The following is a 13,030-nucleotide window of genomic DNA, read 5'->3' as shown; positions in this document are numbered from 1 at the left end:
CGATCGGCGTCACCCATTGTTATTTCGGCTAGGTCGGCAGACAAGCGATAAGGAAAGCTGGAAAAATCTGTCACTGTGTGCTACGTTTTGTTGTACTACATTCTTGCAAATGAATAAATGATTTATGATTTAATTATGATTTTACGTAAAAGTTTGATGATGTTATGGATGTGATTAAATTACCTCTACTATTAATACCTGGCCTGACTTGAATTGTGGCCTTTAAATGCATTTTTGACTCTATTGACAGCATGTCAAAATTCATGAATAAATGTTTGTCAAGGTCATGCATTTAAGGGTTAAGGGCACCGCTATAGGTACCTACGAGTAAGTACATCCATCCGATGTAGGTAACTAGCATCAGCACTTTCATTCTCAAAACTTTTAGCCACAATGTTTACTTGACGCCATTTCTGCGGGTCTGTGGCGCGATAATATAATTTATCTTCACGCAAGTTTAGTTCGACTTTCATCCCTTATACACTGGAGTGCTGAGCGGTCGACTCCCGGCCGATTTCAAAAGTCCCCGAGTGCTGAGCGGTCGACTCCCGGCCGATTTGAAATGTCCGCAAGTGCCATGGCGCCGGGAGTCGACCGAATGGTCATTGCGTATTTGGCGGGAAAATTAAACGTTTGCGCGCGCACTTAAGCTACAAAAACTTTAACAATAGATAGCGGAAAACACAATAATTAATTGTCGCATCAAAAATAATTACCTGTAATATAAATATTATTACAAAATCCTTATTTTAAAAGCGCCAGGCAACAGGGCCTTTGCTAAAAATTTGATGTTAAACAAATTGTGTTTTTATGTGTGTATTTTTATACAAAATTGTATACGGATTTAAATATAATGTGCCTGGGTAAGTACTAAACAGTTTACAATAGTTTAACCGTAAATTTGATTGTTTTCACTTATTGATTTGGCATTTTATTTCAAATAATCGAGTGATGAATAGGTTTGGCCCGAGGAATTGGGCATTTATTTAGATATATCTAGTACTAATAACCTAAAACAACACTTTAATCGTTAGGTTAACTATTTGATAACCAAAGTTTATAATCTTTATACTGAAAACTCGATAATTTTTCATCACCGAGACACAATATTCAAGGACACGGCCGTGGCCATTTTATTCAATTTTCGATGTGGATAATATGTGCGTAATAATTTAGACGAATTTTGTCCCATTTGTATGTCGTTTTCTATTAAAAAATGTCACTACTAAGACATTGTTATTTAATGTAGCTTTGAAACCCCCAAAATTTTAATTAAACCACTAAGAACTTGGTATTATGAAAGAATGTACGAAGGTCATCTATCTACTTTAGCTTTCGCACGCCTTATTTTTCAACTCATTTATTTTTGAAAATCAGAACTTTTGTTACTTAAGCCTGTGATAATACATATATCTTAAGACGCGCTACAAAACGAGTATACAATTTCAGACATATAATTGATAAATAATAACAAAACAAGATTTCAAAGTTACCTCAGTTTTTTTACGAGACGTATTTCATACCCAATTTTAAGACGCTTTTAATATGTAAAATCTTAATGCAAAAGTGTAATTTTATTACCTTTTCTGATGTATATCCATGTATATGTTTGTAAAAAAAGTGTTTTTCTTAAGAGTATTGCTTTTTTCTGTATTTTTTAGTCTGTTTTATACAAGAATCCGGATTATTTTTCCTTGGCTTAGGTTAAAATGAGGATTTGCTAATTACTTACATATCGACAGCAAATGTTTGTCAGTGTAATTAAAAAGCCTATTTTATACACATTATAGCGTCAAACTTTTTATATACAACTTTCATACAAAAATAAGAAACAATCATTAAATTTGTATCTCCCGCCAATATCTCGCTGATCACCGTTCAGACCAACTTCAGACCCTCTGGCACTTGAGCATTTTCGCGCAACATGGCGCCGCCACCTGACAGCTATTTGACGTATCCGTGCTGCCACCCGAAGGGATTCTAAAATAGATCAGCTCTCATATTACAAAGTTTTTTATACATACTTCTATAAAACCAAACTTCAGCGTGAGAAATTCTAAAGCTCTCTGAAAATGAAACTTTGATTTTACTCAGATATTTATTTTTCGAAGAAGAATAGTAAAACTTAAAGCAAGGGATAAGTATATATGTACCGTGTTTTTATTGAATTCTGTTAACTTCGGCATATAATTAGGACCATTATAGGAAACAGATTAACATAGTTAGTTTTTTTTAATTCGTAACTTTTTTCTGAAACGTTTCTCAACAGCAATTGAAGTTATCATCTATCGCAGGTGTATGATTTTTTTAGAAATACAAATTTAAGAAAACTAACTATGCTATTCTGTTTCCTATAATGGTCCTAATTTTATGCCGAAGTTAACGGAATTCAATAAAACACGGTGTATAAAATAAAACTTATTTCATTTTCATACTATACTTACAAGTGCCCACTAATAAAGTACCTACCTACCTTGTACCTCCTTACCTAAAATGTAAACGCTTCTTAAACAAGATCTTCAGGCCCCGTAGCCGAATGGCATTTCTCCGACGCCAAACGAAAGCGATACGCCGCTGGCTCTGTCGCGCCAATACGCAAGCGCGATAGATATCTACTAGCGCTTCGTTTCGTGAGCGTTTCGTGAGCGATTGTGCCATTCGGCTAGCCACCCTGTAGGCCTAGCACATGATGGCCGCGGGAGTATGTCGCCGCGGGATAGACTACCCGTCCTTATGTCATTAATACAGTTAGAAGAAGACATGGCATCTATCTCGCGGCGACATACTCCCGCGGCCATCATGTGCTAGGCCTACTGGAATAGGTTCTTATTATCCATTACACAGTTTTTCATATTAACTAACGTAAACAGCACACTGTTCGAAGGCAGGGTTCTTAAACTAAAGAGATAATCTACTACTTTAGTGTCCCAGTTTCAAACTCAAGGTAATAAGAAACGTCGTAATTTTCTTCGCTCGGTAAGAAAGGTGAAGTCGCGTTTTCAACCAAGACTCCCTAGTAATTTTCCGTGATTTGTCCCCGCGACTTCAAGCCATTATTATTAACGTCAAGTAGGACAGAAACCAAACAACATTATTGTAGAAATCCTTGCTCAAGAACTTGCAATGTAAATAATTAGTGTATCCCTTGCCTTTAACCGTTTCAGCGTGTATTCTGCGTAACATTTTACTCCTGTGAAACAAAATCTAAATATTAGCAACACCTAGCGCGGGCGTGTGCACCGGTTGCGAAGCGTGAAATGCAATTTTACTGCTTACTCTCTAAACCCTGTAAACTCCAAATCAAATACAACCAAAGTAGCTTTTGTTTCTTAGTAAAGAAAGTTCATTTTGGAATATATCGACGAATGGAGATAGTAAGTGTTTAGTGAAAAACCGTGTTGTAACGAGAGTCTGCTATATTTCCAGTCAGCCCGCTAGGTTACCGTCATGCACTTCGCCAGTCAAAAGCCGGACTGGAGTTAGGCCTCTCCAAAGGATATTTACTCGTACATCGATCAGACGACATTACACGACCTGAGTATCTTTAAAGCAAGATTGTATAGGCTATTACTGAATCGGCGAGCTCCATCTTAGACTTTGTCTTCACTTTCCATCAGGTGTGACTAGGGTCAATCGCTGATCAGTCTACAATAAAATAAAATAAAACACATCATATAACTGGGAGTGTAGACAAGTAGCCAATTTTTCACGCTTGATAGCTCTCTATTGCTCTTCCGTATTATTGCGACTGAAAGAGATATATACGCTTACAGAGCGTGATCAATTGTCTTCTCTACGCACTACGATTTTAAATCGACAGCCCACTGTATTGGGGGATGTTCTGTTGCTTTCTTCGGTTCGGAGTCTACATTAGGCCTATAACTTTGCCTTTGTTTCTCAGCGGCCCTAGTTCTACATTGTTTCATAACGTTTTTAGGGGGCTAAAGTATACTAGGAACTCTTATTGTTTCAGCAAGTCGGTATGTAATGTACGTTCGTCTTATTTAACCATAATTAGTAACGCTAATATCTATGTAACTTAAATTTGAACTACACGAGCGCCTTAGTCGTTGTTAATGAAATGAAATGAAATGAAATGAAATGATATCTTTTATTTCAGACAGATGTCCATATTTACACAAAATATTAGTAAAACAATAACACAATAAAAATAAAATTAAAGAACAATAAAATAAAACATCTTACGCTAGAGTTAGTAGAACACATAATGCTCGTTAGATCTCACATGCATTGACATCCAATGAGTAATAAGAGGGCCATCAACCCTTTCTGCAATCACCCTCAGGAGAGTGTTGGTGCTGTCCCTGACGCGCTGCCACAATGACGCCACCCTCTTACGCAACACTGCGTGGAAGCCATCCGTGCTCCACTCGGCGAACATTCCCGACGCGCTGCAGCGCCAGGGCAGCCCCAGCAATCCCCTGAAGGCATTGTTATATTGAACACGCAGAGCACTAAAAGTTCTTTTGGTATAGTTGCTCCACAGGTTGCACGTGTACAGGTTTTGACAGTAAGTTTTAAACAGTGTTAACTTCACCTCTCGGGAACAGCGCGCAAACCTGCGTGACAACATATTACCTCTAACTGATAGTGCTCTGCGTTCTCTTTCTATGTCCTCATCATCTCTGAGAGTATCAGTGATCCAATGGCCCAAATATTTGAATTTTGTCACAGCCTGAAGAGGAGATCCGTCTAGACTAATATATGGTATAGGATACGTTTTAGTACCAGACTTAAAGACTAAGATCTCACTCTTTTTGACATTATATTTGAGCCCATGGGCCACAGCATACTTCTCACAAATTTATTTTTAATGCATTTATTTTATGCATTAATATATGTCGCGCCTACAACATAGAATTATATTATTTCTATCACTTGCTATCACCAAGAACCATTTAATAATTTAATCGTCCTTGCTATCACATATATTATGATGTGATGAATACCGAAATATAGGTCTGTGGCTTATAGCGCCAATGATAACTGTTGGTTTTTTGACAGGGGGGTAGTTGTCAAAACCACGGAAGTGTCAAAACTCAAAGTAATATTGACATTAGCTCGCTTGTGTTCGGGAGGCGTTTTGGTGTTGTAAATAATTATATTAAGGTTAATATTTAAACATTTTCGGAATAATATAATTGAGTCTTAAAACTAAAATACATTACTTTTACTTACGCACCCCTTATGCTTATGTTCCTCTTTAGTCCTGGAAACAGCTGAAATGGAAAACAGGTTTGCAGAGAAATTTACATGCCGCTGCGTTTCAATAACTCTCTTTACTTTCAAATACATACTTTGTAACCCTTGTCATGTAAATATATACTTTATATATAAAGTAGGAACAAAGTAGCACTTTACGTTTTCATTTCAATAAGTATGTATTATTGTGTTAGAGGTTGCTGAAAGCTGTTGAAAGAAAAGATTGCGATAAAAGCTTCAAGTATTTTTTTTTTGACAAAAACGAATTATACCTATGGAGCCAGCGCCGGCCCGTGCACTCGATCAGGGTAGAGCGAGTTTGAGTTTCGGCACCCCTTGGTAAGGTTTCACTACGTAGGAAAATAAATCGCGAGCGTAGCGAGCGCGAATTGTTTTTTCATGGTAATGCCGTAATTTGAAGATTAACGTAATACAGAATTTATGGATTTCATCATACAGATACAGAGTACGAAAGGGACAACTGGTTGAACTTTCGTAGTCGCACCCTAGTACAGTTACGTGTGGCTGAACGTGGATATCATGTAAATACATAAAATAACAAACAAAATGGAGCACTACAGTGGTTAAGTCAGGAAAACAGATTCGATTTTTTTCCTAAGTAACTAAAAGAGAACATATAAATAGTGAGCGCGAGCGAAGCGAGCGCGATTTTTTTTTACTCGATTTATTAAGACTCAACCCGCCAGCGCGGAATCCGCGAACTTTCAAGCTATTATGTTTATGACTTCACAGGGCGGCACTTTTAGGCCTTATATTTCGCCATCACTATTATTTTTATAATACTAAGAGTTAATTAAGAGATTAACTGCGGACTCGATCGTCACCGTCGAGATGCCCATTTCGTTATTTTGCCAAGTGATCTTAGTGCTTTGATTGAAGTTCGCTCCACCATCTGCTGTGACTCACAAAATTGCGCCTCTCTGAAACGTTTTGCGCCTTTGGCTTTATGAGGAACTCCGCTTTAGACTTGGATAGCGACGTAACTTTGTCGTTCGCCGCACAACAATGTGGTTCGTCAACGGCTAGAATCCTCCTTTTACGGCGCCCTAGCAACAGCGCCCTTATGAATGTTGGTATATGTTGGTAATGTGGTGCAACTTTCTACTTAATCTGAATTACAAATCTAGATTTTCAATAGTGGATTCATTCCCGACTCCTCTCGCCATTTCGTGATTTGTGCGCGCCCACGCAACGTGTAATTTTTTTGTATAGATTTTTCCACATTCTCGTTTTTGGCGCCCCCTTACCATGTGGCGCCTAGAGCGGCCGCTCCACTCGCTCTACCCTTAATCCGGCCCTGTATGGAGCACCAGTCATGTAAACTGGTTGTTAATATTTTTTAAAAGAGTAAATAAACACATTTTTTTACACATGCGGTGCTTAACCCTTAAATGCATGGTGATGTATATATGCATCATATATTTGATGGCCCGTGGCTCGATATGTAGCTATCCAAAATCACATTTATTGCTTAATTATTATTTACTATTTATTGTTATTTAATATACAATTAAATAAATTAAATAATATAATAATTTTCTATTTATTATTTAAGGATTAAGATGAAATGGCGGAAAAGTGTGAAAAAACAGGACGATGGCGATTTTTAGTACCTATGTGATTTAGGTTGATTTTTTCGGAGTTAGCAATTAATGTTTAAACATTTTATCATGAAGGTTTCACAAATAGTGTACCTTTTTAATAGTAGTAATTTAAAAAAAAAAAACTTACCAATTACGATATATTTATATAAATAAGATTTGGCATATTTAACTTCTAACAATGATTTAGTATAAAATCGATCTTAAATATTTTTTATATTATTTTTCCCAGAGTCAGAAAACCATTGTCTATCAATCACATATATTAATATCTCGTTAAAAGAAAATTTCATGCATTTAAGGGTTAATCAGCGTAGATATAAAAAATACCTAAATAAATATTTCATTAATTAAGAGCTTAAGCTGTCATACGTATTGAATTCAATATCAATTATCAAGAGAGAGCTAGAGGGCGAGAGGCTGGCAACCTGTTACTGCAATGTCACAGTTTCGTTTTCTTTCAAGCCCTTATTTGCCAAGAGTGGCACTGAAGCTTTAGTAGTTTCATGTGTTCTGCCTACCCCTTTATGAGATACAGGCGTGATTGTATGTATGTTGTATGTATGTATGTATGTATCAATTATCAATGCTTATGCAGTACTAGCTTTTTCCCGCGGCTTCGCTCGCGTTAAATTCGAAAATAGCGGAATGCTTCATACAAACTTCCACCCCCCCTTTTAGGGAAGTGGGGAGTTAGAAAGAGACAAAAAGAAGCCTATGTCACTTTCCACCCCTTCAACTATCTCGACTTAAAAAATCACTTTAATACGTCGCTCGGTTTTGCCGTGAAAGACGGACAAACAAACAGACACACACACTTTCCCATTTATAATATTAGTATGGATTTTTCCATCACAAAAGAAGCGTTGATTTTGGGAGATAAGTTATATATATGGAGTTGGTACCCTTACCCTTCGAGTTTGAAAAGTACTATAGCTTCACCTACGTTATGTAGTTAGGCAACAATAAGTTAGGCCAAAACGTGATAGAGATTTTATGAAAAAAAAAACAAGAATATAACATCAATTCGTCTTTATTAAACTTTCAATAACTAATACTTTGTACTACAAGATATAGATTCATCGTATCATTAGCTATGTACAAAATGTTTTCGAGCGTAGTTCATATGCATAGTAAAATATTATTCAAGGTCTTATTAAAAAATAATAGTAACAAGTAAGTACACACATAAATGAAAATTTAGGCACTGCACTTGTTTCCTCTTCATATCACATTCACAGGCTCTATACAACGAACTCTCGATTATTACTCAATTATTCTAGTAAGCGTTTCCTTTTTTATAACAATAATTAGGTATTAAAGATAGACATGGATGTCGGTAAGAGCTCAAACACGTATGAGAATACCTAACTGTGTTATTTTTTTTCAAAAATGTAACTTAAGTGTAATTAAGTTACCTTTACAATTTACTGTTTTTGAATACAAACCTGATGCTATTTCTGCACAGCACTGCATGAAAAAACTAATATTGGATTTATATTAAATGCATTACATTTTTGGTTTGCATTATTGTACGAGTTTAAGGGCTCATTTGCTCGGTGCAAGAACCTGCATGCGAGTTTAATTACATTGCAGCAGTTGCTTGCTGTGCTAATTGTATATAACCTTTGACAGTCCGCAATGTAAGTAAAGTCGCATGAGAGTTCGCGCGCGTCGTCTATATGAGCCTTAATGGTCTTGCTATTTGTTAATTTGTCTCTTGCTTTCTGTTTTTCTGCTTGGACAGTGCCGGCCAGTTTTTTTCATTGTATAAGTGCCTAACGGAAAATTATGAAGGCGTCAGTCCTTCCTAACATCGACGACAAGTACCTAGTTAAGCGTATTGTGCGACACACAGTTTAAATTACAACTTGGACAGTAATTATTGCACATCACGACGGTTTGTCGTTGAGAAAACGTGATAAACATATAAAAATCATTACTGTAAGGGTATTTATCTCTAATCTTATCAACATCAGAATTGTTACATGTTCAAATATAAAACAAACTTAGTAAATTAATCTTTGAATTTTATTCAAAGAGTAAGTAAGTAATGTCAAATTACTTTACCCACTAGTGGATAAAATGCGTTTTTACCCGCTGGTATTAAAGGACAAAACACGTGTTTCCGAGCTAGTGAGGGGAAAAAGTAGTTACGTTCACCGTCTCCATACAGAATCATATAATAAACTTACATGTCGAAATTGTAGGGTTATTTGATGTTCTGAACTTCTGAACGAAGCACGGATTCATGACTCCAGATTGGGAGCACCCGGAAAAGAATCTTGTTAATCTTAGTCTGACTATCTTAATACAGATTCGATACATAAATTCCCGACAAAATGTTTGGTTCTACAAAGATCATTTAGAAATTATTTCGGGTTGAACATCATGACTTACGATTTAAATCGTAAAATGTTATGAAAGAAAAATCATGAACATATCCAAATAAAAATATATGTAGGTACCCATAAAACAAATCAGATGAATTGGTAATGGACACGGTGTAAAAGGGCGAATAATTTCATGGAATCTACAGGATTTCATTGTAAAGTGTACAAGCACTCCAGTGGATTGCTACATATTCAAATCAAATCGGCAAATGCCCGAGGCGCGAGGCCGAGGCGAGCAGATAGGTTCATTTTATTACGTCACACGTGTCCAGGTGCATTAATTTTCGATTCGCACTCGATTTATTCTGCACAATGTTTTTTCAACCGAATGGAAGTTTTATAAGTCGTGTAAATTGTATAACACAAAAACGGAGGAGGAGGAGTTGAACGGGGAACTATACGTAAATTGTTGTTTGCTAAAATGTTATTTTACAGCCACCCGGGACGTGGGCATGAAGCCACCTTATATCCTTTGATCTTAAATACAGCAATTTGCATGTTTATAGGTGATTCACCTGAGGAAACAGGACCGAGCTCTTAAAAGGAACCGTGTAAGTGGTTGCTCAGAAACTAGCGCTAGTCATGACACCGTTTTCACCATACAAAGACTAGTACTTGAACTATTTTTCACGAGGTTGAGATATCAAAGGTAAAACCATATTGGTCGCTTTATATGACTAAAGTTTTAATTAAATACCCTGTGGGCAATGAAACATCTATTGATTTTTAATTTAAACAACCAATTTTGTTAGTCTGTATACCTTTCATTGCCCTTTACTTTGACCCCAATCGCATTAGGTAGCTACTACTGAAACAATCAGTGCCGAGGCAGACTAACGACCATTGTCCTCGAATTTTGGTAGATTAATTTCTCGTTTAACATTTTGAGATAATTCATGACGATTTTGCGTGAGTTGCACAATTTATACAATAGGGAAATATGATTCATTACTCTGAGCTGATGTTGTGCAGTGTGCTTTCTGTTAAATTCAATAGGTATTACCTATTTAAGTGATCGCGGAAGGAAATTAAAAAGCCCTTTGGAACCATTGGAACGGAAAAAATATGGGGACTACAATTGTTGATGATATTTAATGCAAAATAATTAGCTTCATATTTATCTAATGACCTTAAATTACGTAAATATGCAAAAAATTGTCTCAGATACATACTTATAGGTATTAAGTCTGCATAACGAAATTTCTCAGTCTTCACTTTCAAAACCGTGGTTCGATGAAGTGAAACTGAGGATAATAAACAAATTTCGATTCGTATTTACACAGCAAGTTTTTAATCCCATCCACGGGCTCAGTTCGTTAGTCGACGCGGGCTCTAATTAGCTCACTACTGATTGCGACACGTTTTTTGTAATAATTCACTTTTTTGTTTAACGATCATAACACCTTATTACTGATAAACATCTCTTTAATATTGGCACGTTGTTTTAATTGCATATTTTCCTTGTTTGGCAATGTCACATAAAATACGATTTAGAAAGTACATTTAGACTTTTTTGACAAAAATATCTATTTATACATTTAAAGGAAGACACATAGAAGTTACTATTTATATATGTCCAGTTATTGAAATTGAAATATAGAGATCAAATTCAAAAACATGTATTTAAATTTATATTCTACCTAAAAATATATTACCTAAGTCGTACACCTAAATACCTCGACGCGAAGACAGTTGTGGTAATAGGTACGTATCTACAGATTATGTATTGTCCTAGATAATATTATAGGTACGCGCGAAGCGGTACAGGTTCATATGTATATACAACGATTTAGCTATAGATATGATTTTTCTTGCTTTGATAAAAATACGTTTCAGTAATATAGGGTCCCTAGTTACTAAAATAAATGAAACTTTCATCACACTTGCATTAGCCTGTTATTTCGAGTGTAGCGAGAAGTAAAGACCACTTGACTTTAAGATGTTATATAACTTCTTTAAAATTATGTGTACTTATACAACTTATAAAAATCTAGTAAGTTATACTTAAGTGAAATCATTGTTTTAAGTTAAGGTATAAATAATATAATACAAATTATGGTCATTATCATACAGCGGGCGAGTGTCTAATGTGGGTAGGTATAAGCTTGCATATGTCACTGTATTTAAAAATTATTACGGTTAGAAATATTTCTTTTTTTACTTATCAAGTTGATGAAAAATATTGTGTGTATGAAGTTGAACTGTGCAGACACTCGTTTGCAATATTTGACTATCTCTCCTAATATAACTACTTACTATAATTGATTGCATTCGGTATAATTTAACTTAAAAATAACTACTAGGGACTCTTAGAATACGAGTAGGTAATGCTTTCATAAACTCGACAATACATACCTCTCTCTCGTTAACTCTTAAATCTAATAAGTACAAACAAGTGACTAGAGATTTTCCATAAAGAATAACTCGCAATCTGTTAATAATAATAATAAGCTAAACAATCATGATATGATATGTACAAAATCGTATTGTAAACATGAACGAGGTTCCATTTAGACTTAGTTGAACAAAGACATAATTTGGCTTAAAATTAAACTGATATAAATAATATAAGTAGATATCTTCTACATCTAATAGAGTCTCTTCGAGGCCTAGCTACATTAATTGTAAGTATCGAAACATCATCACATTGACCCAAGGTTGATTTAATCGCGACCGATTAAATCTATTTGGTAAATAATTTACATGGAAGTTCTAAAGACTAATGAGCACAATATTAAACACGACATCGCGGAAATGGAATTGTCTTCAGTAAACCTAACTGTGGACCCGGGTATGTCCTGGACCCGGGTATGTCCTTAAACTACGGCCAAATGCACCGGAGGATGGGCAGCAGCATCCCTTCAGCCGCGGTGCAATATACTGCGATCGCCAACCCGCCTGCCAAGCGTGGCGATTATGGCATATACCCCCTAATAAGCCACGGCCCCGAGGTTCCGGCGACCCCCGGTGCGCTGGTCATGGTAGCGGCCAGGGCACTGGCGGGGTCAGGGGTGCGAAGAATCTCCGGCAAAGATGCGGCTACCACCACCGACAACCTTTGGCCCTGGCAACACACAACACGCGTACACTGCGGACCGACGAGAAGATAGCGGAACTGGAGGAAGGATTGAGCAAGTTGCCTTGGGACGTCGTGGGATTGTCAGAAGTCCGAAGAGAGGGCGAGGACACGATAATCCTAAAGTCCGGCAACATGCTCTATTTCCGGGAGGGCGACCAACAGTCCCAGGGAGGTGTCGGGTTCATCGTCCACAAGTCCCTCGTAAACAACGTGGTGAAGATCGAGAGCGTGTCGCCTAGGGTGGCGTACCTTATACTCAGAGTATCTGAGAGGTACTCGTTGAAGGGCATACAGGTGTACGCGCCGACTTCGGCACACTCCGACGACGAGGTGGAGGCTATGTATGAGGATATTTCAAAAGCCATGCATGGCTCCAAAACCTACTTCACCGTTGTTATGGGGGACTTCAACGCGAAACTAGGCAAGAGAGATGGTGACGAGTTGAGAGTGGGGTAATTTGGGGTTGGACGTCGGAATCACCGGGGGCATCTGCTAGCTGGTTATGATGAACTCCTTCTTTAAGAAACGCGAGCACAGAAAATGGATCTGGATGAGTCCCGACGGTGCGACTAAAAACTAGATTGATTTCATCATGTCGACGAAGAGACATATATTCAATGATGTGTCTGTGATCAATACGGTTAAAATCGGAAGCGATCACCGCTTGGTAAGAGGCACATTGAATATATGTCCTTAAGCTAGAACGCTCTCGA

This window comes from Leguminivora glycinivorella, chromosome 7 (genome assembly GCF_023078275.1).
Source record: "Leguminivora glycinivorella isolate SPB_JAAS2020 chromosome 7, LegGlyc_1.1, whole genome shotgun sequence".
Lineage (NCBI taxonomy): Eukaryota > Metazoa > Arthropoda > Insecta > Lepidoptera > Tortricidae > Leguminivora > Leguminivora glycinivorella.
Note: the sequence above shows the minus strand (reverse complement) of the source record.